The sequence below is a fragment of the Triticum urartu genome, chromosome 6A, assembly GCF_056163025.1.
Source record: "Triticum urartu cultivar PI428250 chromosome 6A, HENAU_Tu73, whole genome shotgun sequence".
In the NCBI taxonomy this organism is placed as follows: domain Eukaryota; kingdom Viridiplantae; phylum Streptophyta; class Magnoliopsida; order Poales; family Poaceae; genus Triticum; species Triticum urartu.
In genome coordinates this window covers 570507182-570515886 of record NC_141878.1, presented here as the reverse complement: position 1 = coordinate 570515886, position 8705 = coordinate 570507182, and the positions used below count along the sequence as shown (strand labels likewise).

At 50.6% G+C, this 8705-nt stretch overlaps 1 pseudogene; it reads right to left on the bottom strand.

The window, feature by feature from the left end:
* Nucleotides 1-322: 322 nt before the first annotated feature.
* On the bottom strand, nucleotides 323-933 carry LOC125516976 (transcription factor bHLH149-like; annotated as a pseudogene).
* Between the last annotated feature and the right edge of the window lie 7772 nt (nucleotides 934-8705).

Sequence of the window (8705 nt, the reverse complement as noted above, 5' to 3'; positions counted from 1 at the left end):
CCCCATTTTTTTACTTGGCAACATTTATCAAAATTATAATTAACACCATAGTCATGACCCTTAGAGCATCTCCAACCGCCCCCACGAAGCCCCCGCCCCCCCCCCCCCTCAGGCACTTTTTCTCACGCCGGCAGACAAAAATCTTCCCACTCGTGCCCCAAACTCTCCTTTTTCACCGGATAAAGCAAAAACTGGCGCCGGCAACCCCAACCCAAACCAAGGAAGCTGGGGGCACCTAGGGGGGCTAATTTTGCCGTTTTGTAGGCGTTGCCCCACCTACAGTGAGATATCTTCTCTATCCCCCACCTTTTCGTCTCTCTCCTCACTTTTCTCTTCCCGTCGCCGCGCGTGCCTCCTCTCTAGCTAGCCCTCCTCCGCAGCCGCTGTGGCGCGTCCAGTCCTCATCGACGCCGCCGTCCCCGACGCCCACCTGCATCTCCAGCGCGGCGATGTAGTCGAACTCCTCCGACAGGAGCGCCGGGAACGACAGCTTCCTGCAACCCAGCACCAGCCTGCCCAGCGCCTTCACCTTCTCGCCAGCGCCGGTGCCTGTGCTGAGGTCGAGCCGGAGGAGGATGTGCCCGGTGAGGCACGTCGTGGCAGAGCAGGCGCCAGTGTCGGGACCGGAGAGTGGAGGCGCACTCGGTGCACGCGGTGCACGCGGCGAGAGGCGAGGATGGCGCGGCTCTAGCGGGAGCGGCCGTGGCGACGGCGAGCGCGTGGTCGGTCGTGTCGTGCACTTGGCACGCTGGGGAGGGGACGCCACCCGCGGCGCGCACGAGGCGCAGCGCGTCGAGCAGCTTGGTGCAGTAGATCTCGTGCTCCCGCCGCGTCCGCCACTTGGGCGTCCTCTCCACCGACTCCGCTCTTGCGGCCCCTCTCGTCCGCGGCCGCCGCAGACGCCGTGGTGGAGGTGGAGGAGGAGGGCGCCATCGTGGTCCGGGAGAGAGCGTGAGCTGGGGCGGCAGGCCGGCTCTGTTGTTGCGCACGCATTGCGCACTAGTCGTGGGCTAGCGCTCCCGTCTGGCTGGACGATGGCTCAACACCGGGCTCCTCGCCGGCGCTCCCGTCTGGCTGGACGATGGCTCAACACCGGGCTCCTCGCCGGCGCTCCCGTCTGGCTAGATGATGGCTCAACACCGGGCACCCGCTCGTCCTTCACGACGACGGGGGTGGCCACCATGGCGCGCGCGTCCCCGACATATTCATGCGTCGGGGCCAGCTTCTCGCCAACACTGCTCCTGGGGGGTGCAACGAGTGGACAAATTTGCCCCCGAGGTCAAAATTCTCGCTGGCAGCCCCTCAAGAGGCGAAAAAAATGCCTCCTGGGGGGCTCAACGGCTGGAGATGCTCTTATGACACTCTCAGAGTACTTCAAGCCGGCTACCACTCTTGGCCTTCTGGGAACCTCCCCATCCTTTGGATTACAGAATAGTCTCTTGATATAGACATCCAAAGGGGGAGTCGCATGATAGAGTTATTCATGACAGGCAGTCACAATGCTTGTTGCCGTTTCATATTGTTGCATATCTAAAAGTGTATTTACTCATTCAAAAATTTATATATTCATTTAAAAATAAATTTATGGTTTTACTACTTCTGGGATGGCGGTTCACAGTACTATGTGGGGCCAGATTTATCGGTCGGCTTATGTATCACGCGAACACTGTGTGGCTGGCAACATGCTGTTAGAAAGTGTGGCACTAATAAACATGTGGCGCCTAGGTTCCTAACACACCACCATGTCACTCCCCCTCCTCTCTTCAATGTGGCGGCTGCATGGGTGGCTAGAGGAGTGTGGACCTGTCCTCTTTGTTGCTTTTTAGATCATGTTTTCCTTCAACTATTGTTTCCATAGCGGCAATGGTGAGGTGGCGACGGTGATGTCACGTTGGAATAAGGTCTTTCTGGCCTCTCGCTACCTCGATGACATCCAATTCGACGTCAATGGAGGGCATGTTATGAGAGGTGTCGCGAGAGCTGTGGTTCTCTTTGGATCACGACAATTGGTATGTCTATCAAGAGTCATAGTTGGATGGTTATTGATGCGGCGACTTTGATCTCTTTTCATTCCTTTTGTTCTGCGGCAGAGTCCAGTTTCTACAATCCTCTAGATTGACAGTGAAGGACTGCAAGCTTGCATTGCGTGAGTTTATGCCCCAAACCGATGTTTCTTTAACGATTATTAGATCTCATTGTTCGTGGAGAGTGACTATTGCGGTCTTCAAAGCCTTGTATGTATTGGCGATGACATTTGCAGGTGTCACTATACCTTACTGGATATAAACTAGTATTTTTCAAGTTCCGGCGAGGCGAGCGAGCGAAGAAAGAAGACGGTCAATATGAATTTGTTTGGGAGAGAGAGAGAGAGCAGTGTTGTCGCTGACGCACCTCAGTGACAAAAAATGAGACCAACCCAAGGGCTACCCTCGTTGGCATTTTGTTATAGGAGAAACTCCACGAGCACCACACGTCCAAGCCGGGACTTGAACTCAGGTGGGCTGGCAATAACCTTAGCTGCCCAGCCAATAAGTCGATGCCCCATCCTCACCTCCATGACAAAGAGTAGTACTATGGAGCCCAACAAACTGACAGACTAAATAGAAATACCTGCAGCAACTGAGAAATCAATAAAAAAATACATATGTGTGAGCCATAGCTAGCACGAATCACAGAAAAAACGAGTGGTTAGATATGTACCGATACATGCCGCTCGCGCAAAAAGAGTTTCCGGGAGAAACACCCGAAGGCCGACGAGACGCAAGTTTCGACAAGACAACAGAGCATCTGGCCGGGGCCGGCGGCGGCAGCGACTCAGTCTAAGGCAAACACGTCCATCAACTCCTAGGCCCGAGCAAGGAGGAGAAGAAGAGGACATACAAGGAGCGGGAGCAATGAGGAGCGGCGGTCCACGAGGCACCATGGAGATGAAGCACACCTTTTCTAATGGTAATGCCGCGTCCTAATCGATGTCGATCAGACCAAACGATGCCGTGAATGACGATGATGGCTGGACGGAGCTCGCCAATGAAGACACACCATCACGCTCGTCGACGACACCCAGCCCATGCATGGCTATGCCGGAGTTGCTTCACGCACGACGACGACCCCACCAACATCAACCTCGATCGAGCTGAACACTTCGCCACGTCAGAAGGCACCGAGGACGAGGATGTGGAGCTCGGCGCCATGATGCCACCCGCTGAACACTTCGCCACACCGGACACCGCCGATGACGAGGATGTGGAGCTCGCCGAGATGCTGCCCGCCGTCCACTTCATCGAGCCTACGCCATTGAAGATGGAGGCGTGAATTTCACCAAGATGCCACAATGACGCCGCCCGTCATCCACTTCACCAAGCCGCTGATGATGGAGACGCGGATCTCGCGGTCATGACGTTCGCCGTCCACTTTGTCATGCCGGACGCCGATGAAGGCGGAGACGTGAAGCTGGTCACAACGTATGCCTCGCACTGGACACTTCGGCGACACATAGCTTAATTGCCACTTTGCCAGCACGCAGCCCACCTTCCACTTCGGCGTGCAGGATGGCGATGAAGATGGGGGCGCGGAGATCACCCCCATGATATATCTACCGTTCACCTCGCCACACCGACGCTGCGAAATACGATGACGCGAAGCTCGCCATCACGCAACCTATTGTCTGTTTCATCGCGCCGGATGGACTCGGAGCTCGTTGTCACGCTCTTCGTCCACTTCATCAAGCCGGTGTCGTGGAGGGAGAAGACACGGAGCCCACCGTGACACGACCCACCATTGATGTCGTCAAACCGGTGCTATGGAGGACGATGATTCGGAGCTCGTCGCTAGGCCCGTTGTCGACATCGTATAGCCGACACCGCCAAGGACCAAGACGTCGAGCTCGCCATGATGCCACCCGCCGTCAACGTCGTCAAGCCGGCGCCGAGGAGGACGATGACACAGAGCTCGTCAATGTAACACCCCCGGATGTAACCTACCTTATTTGTTTTCCAACTCTTGCCGTTTCCGGCACTAAGTTATGTTATTTCCTCGTTGTCGGGTTTTCGTCTCCGTGTGTTTTGTCTTTGTCATGCATCTCATATCATGTCATCATGTGCATTGCATTTGCATAAGTGTTCGTCTTAGGCATCCGAGCATTTTCCCCGTTGTCCATTTTGCATTCTGGCGCTCCTATGTCCTCCGGTGGTCCTTTCTACCTCTTTTCGTGTGTGGGTGTTAAATGTTTTTCGGATTGGACCGATACTTGACAAGCGCCCTTGGTTTATTACCGGTAGACCGCCTGTCAAGTTTTGTACCATTTGGACTTCGTTTGATACTCCAACGGTTAATCGAGAGACCGAAAAGGCCTCGTGTGTGTTGCAACCCAACACCCCTTCAAAGTGGAGCAAAACCCACCTAAACCTCCTCCATCATCTAGAGCATTCGATCACGATCGCGTCGCCGCAAACCGCACCTCATTTGGAGCTTCCTAGCTCCCTCTACCTCTATAAATAGCCCCTCCTCCGAAATTTCTGGGTCTTCTCCTACCCTAACCCTAGTCTCTTTCGTCCTCCGCGTCGCCGGACAAAATCCGGACGGCCGGACAACGTCCGCCGCCGCCCCGCCACAGTCATGCCTCTCCACGTGTCCCGGCCTGCCCGCCGCCGCCGAAGCCCGGGAAGCCCGCAACCCCCCCCCCCGAGCCCATCTCCCTCGCTGCCTCAAGCCCGCTAGCGCCTGACTCCGCTCCTCGCCGCGCCACCTCTCCCTCCGCCGCGCCGCCACCCGCGCTGGCCGGAGCTGCTCACCTGCCGAGGCGCCTCGCCGCCATCTCGCAGGCCTCCTCCGCGGCGCCCCTCGCCGGCCCCGGCGACCCCGGCGAGCTCCTTCTCCAAGTCCGGCGACGTCCCGCGACGAACTCCGGTGATCCCCTCCGTTCATCCTCGATCTACGAACTGCTACAGTGCCGGCCCGATCTGGATCTCAGATCCGAAATCTCGGGGTTGACTTTTTTGTCCCTAACCCTAGTTTTTATGCATACTTTGACATGCCATAACTTCCTCATCGTAGCTCCGATTCGTGCGTGTAGCATACCAAAATGTTCGTCTCAACGAGTACATCATTTCATCTCATTGCACCATTTTTATTTGAGCTCATCTTGATGCCCGAAATGCTGTTGGAAGAGGACTATGTGAGAATTGTTTCAGATCTGTTTCAGCAAATGCACTTTTGTCATTTTTGCCATGATTAATGTGTGCATGCTATGATCCTGAGCTCTACATGAGTTTTGATGTATGCCATGCCATCTTTACAGGGGTGTATGCCATGTATTTTTGTGATCTTTGTGGTGACTAGCACAATCATGCAAAGTAGCTTACTCAATGGTGCTGATTTCAGGGACTTAGAATTTCACTAAGTCCTTGCCCTGTCATTATTTTTATGTCATATGTTTATGTTGTTTCCTAGTGATCTGTGCCTCTTTTGAGCATGATCAGTAAGGATGTTTGTAGATAATGTTGTGCTCTATCCATACATGTCTTTGTTTGCAATTATGGATCACCCTAGCTTGAGTCAATCGAGTTCTACTTTTGCTATAAAATGTTCCTGGCAGATTGTTAACATGTTTTGCAATTTTGCCAAGCTTGTTGTTGTTGATCCGTGCATGCTATGTTATTGTTCTTGCCATGTCTACTTGCTGGGTGTATGCTTAGATTATCATGCCATGCTTTGTAGTGAGTACATGGAGCTTGTAAACATGCCTACTTGATATCTGTTTTGCATGCTTCAGTTTTTCACTAAGTCTGAATCTGTTTATGTTTTTGCTATGTTCACATGCTTGCAATTGTATTTTCTAATCCCTTTTGGCTCATGGTCACTAAAGGACTTTTGTCGTATGCTTTGAGTAGCTTCATGCCATGCCTTGCTTTGCCATGATATGTTCCTGTAGCATGTAGTTTTCGTGCTCTAAACATTGCTTCCTGATGATAAATTCCTGACATGTTGTCAATTTCACCAAGTTTGAAACCAATAATCTTTTGCACTTTTGCCATACTTGTTTGAACCTGTTAATGAGTGAATTAGTCGTAGCTCAATGTTCATATTTTGTCAAGCATCATGAGTGGATCCCTGCCATGTATTTTGTTGCCATGTTTGAGTGCAGTAGCTTATTTTCTTGATGCATTTAGATGGCATCTTGCTGATTATCGCAGACCGATGCCATATTTGTTTTGCTTGCCTTTTCCAAACCGTGCATCCGATTCCGGTGATCTTTATATCGTTTTCAACTGAAATCAACTCCTCTTTCCAGTGGCACTCTTGGATTTCCAAGTTGAGGCTAGGTTCAATCATTCATTTCCAAATCATGCATATGCATCGCATATCACATCCCGCATATCATACCATGGTTGCATCATGTTGCTTGAGCATTGCACGTGGTTGATTGTGTTCCCTTTTGCTTGTTGTTCTTGTTTGGGTAGAGCCGGGAGACGAGTACGTGAACGAGGAGCCCGTTGAGTTCGCTTACGAGGATCAAGGCAACTCTGAGAACTTTGCAGGCAAGATGACCATACCCTCGAAATCACTTCTATCTTTGCTTGCTAGATGCTCGCTCTTTTGCTATGCCTATGCTACGATACCTACCACTTTCTTATCATGCCTCACATATTGCCATGTCAAACCTATAACCCACCATGTCCTAGCAAACCATTGTTTGGCTATGTTACCGCTTTGCTCAGCCCCTCTTATAGCGTTGCTAGTTGCAGGTGACGATTGGAGATCGTTCCTTGTTGGAACATGTTTATTGTTAGGATATCACCATATTATCTTGTTTATCTTAATGCACCTATATACTTGGTAAAGGGTGGAAGGCTCGGCCTTATGCCTGGTGTTTTGTTCCACTCTTGCCGCCCTAGTTTCCGTCATATCGGTGTTATGTTCCCGGATTTTGCGTTCCTTACACGGTTGGGTTATAATGGGAACCCCTTGACAGTTCGCCTTGAATAAAACTCCTCCAGCAATGCCCAACCTTGGTTTTACCATTCGCCATCTAGCCTCTTTTTCCCTTGGGTTTCCGGAGCCCAAGGGTCGTCTTTATTAAACCCCCCCGGCCAGTGCTCCTCTGAGTGTTGGTCCAAAATAGAGCCACTTGCAGCGCCACCTCGGGGAAACTTGAGGGTTGGTTTTAGTTGTACGTAGTGTTCATCTGAGTGTGCCCTGAGAACGAGATATGTGCAGCTCCTATCGGGATTTGTCGGCACATTCAGGCGGTGTTGCTGGACTTGTTTTACCATTGTCGAGGATGTCTTGTAACCGGGATGCCGAGTCTGATCGGAATGTCTTGGGAGATGGAATATCCTTCGTTGACCGTGAGAGCTTGTGATGGGCTAAGTTGGGACTCCCCTGCAGGGATTTGAACTTTCGAAAGCCGTGCCCGCGGTTATGGGCAGATGGGAATTTGTTAATGTCCGGTTGTAGATAACCTGAAACTTAACTTAATTAAAATGCACCAACCGCGTGTGTAACCGTGATGGTCTCTTCTCGGCGGAGTCCGGGAAGTGAACACGGTGTTGGAGTAATGATTGACGTAGGTTGTTCTAGGATCACTTCTTGATCATAGTTGTTCGACCGTGCTTTTGCCTTCTCTTCTCGCTCTCATTTGCGTATGTTAGCCACCATATATGCTAGTCGCTTGCTGCAGCTCCACATCATACTTTTACCGTTCCTATAAGCTTAAATAGTCTTGATCGTGAGGGTGTGAGATTGCTGAGTCCCCGTGACTCACAGATTACTTCCAAAACCAGATGCAGGGACCGATGATACCGCTCCAGATGATATGACCGTGCTCAAGTGGTAGTTCGACGAAGACTCTCGTCGTTACTACGTGTCTTTCCCAGATGATCAGTAGTGGTGCCCAGTTGGGGCGATCGGGGACTATGTTGCATTTGGGGTTTAACTTCATTTCCGTTCCGTAGTCGGACCTTGAGTGTATTTGGATGAATGTAGTGTTATTTATGCTATTTGTGTGACGTGGCGAGTGTAAGCCAACTATGTTACTCTATCTCCCTTATTGTATTACATGGGTTGTTGTGAAGATTACCTCATTTGCGACATTGTTTTCAATGCGGTTATGCCTCTAAGTCGTGCTTCGACACGTGGGAGATATAGCCGCATCGAGGGCGTTACAAGTTGGTAATCAGAGCCTTCCCCGACTTAATATGCTACTCTCACTATTAATTACATGTTTATGTCATTTAGTATCATGATTGATGTTGTCTCTGAGGCCACTTAAGAATCTTAGGAGAACTAAATTTTAAGGAAGGTATTGTGGTCCCTTTTCATTACTGCCATCCATTCTTCAAAGAGATCAATGTATTGATTAACTATTAACTGTTGTCTGCTGCTTTAGTTGAATGCATTGCTCCATAGTTTCATCCATCTCAGGTACAGGAAATCCTTCACATAACAAGCTACAAAAATGTTGCTTTCATTAAGTACAATTGAAACTCAATACTGTTCAGCCATGTTTTCGCTCTTCCTCTAACGTGAGCATGTGCCTATTTTGACCTTTTGTTCATTTGGAATTCCCGCCAATTCAAAATTGCTCTCAGAATCTTGTATCCAAGCCCTAACATTTTCCAAGTAAATATAGGAAGATATACTAAAGGAGGTCTAATGTGTGGTTCAGAAGGGTTTCAATTGTTCAAAACTCTAGGTTTAGGTTGGTG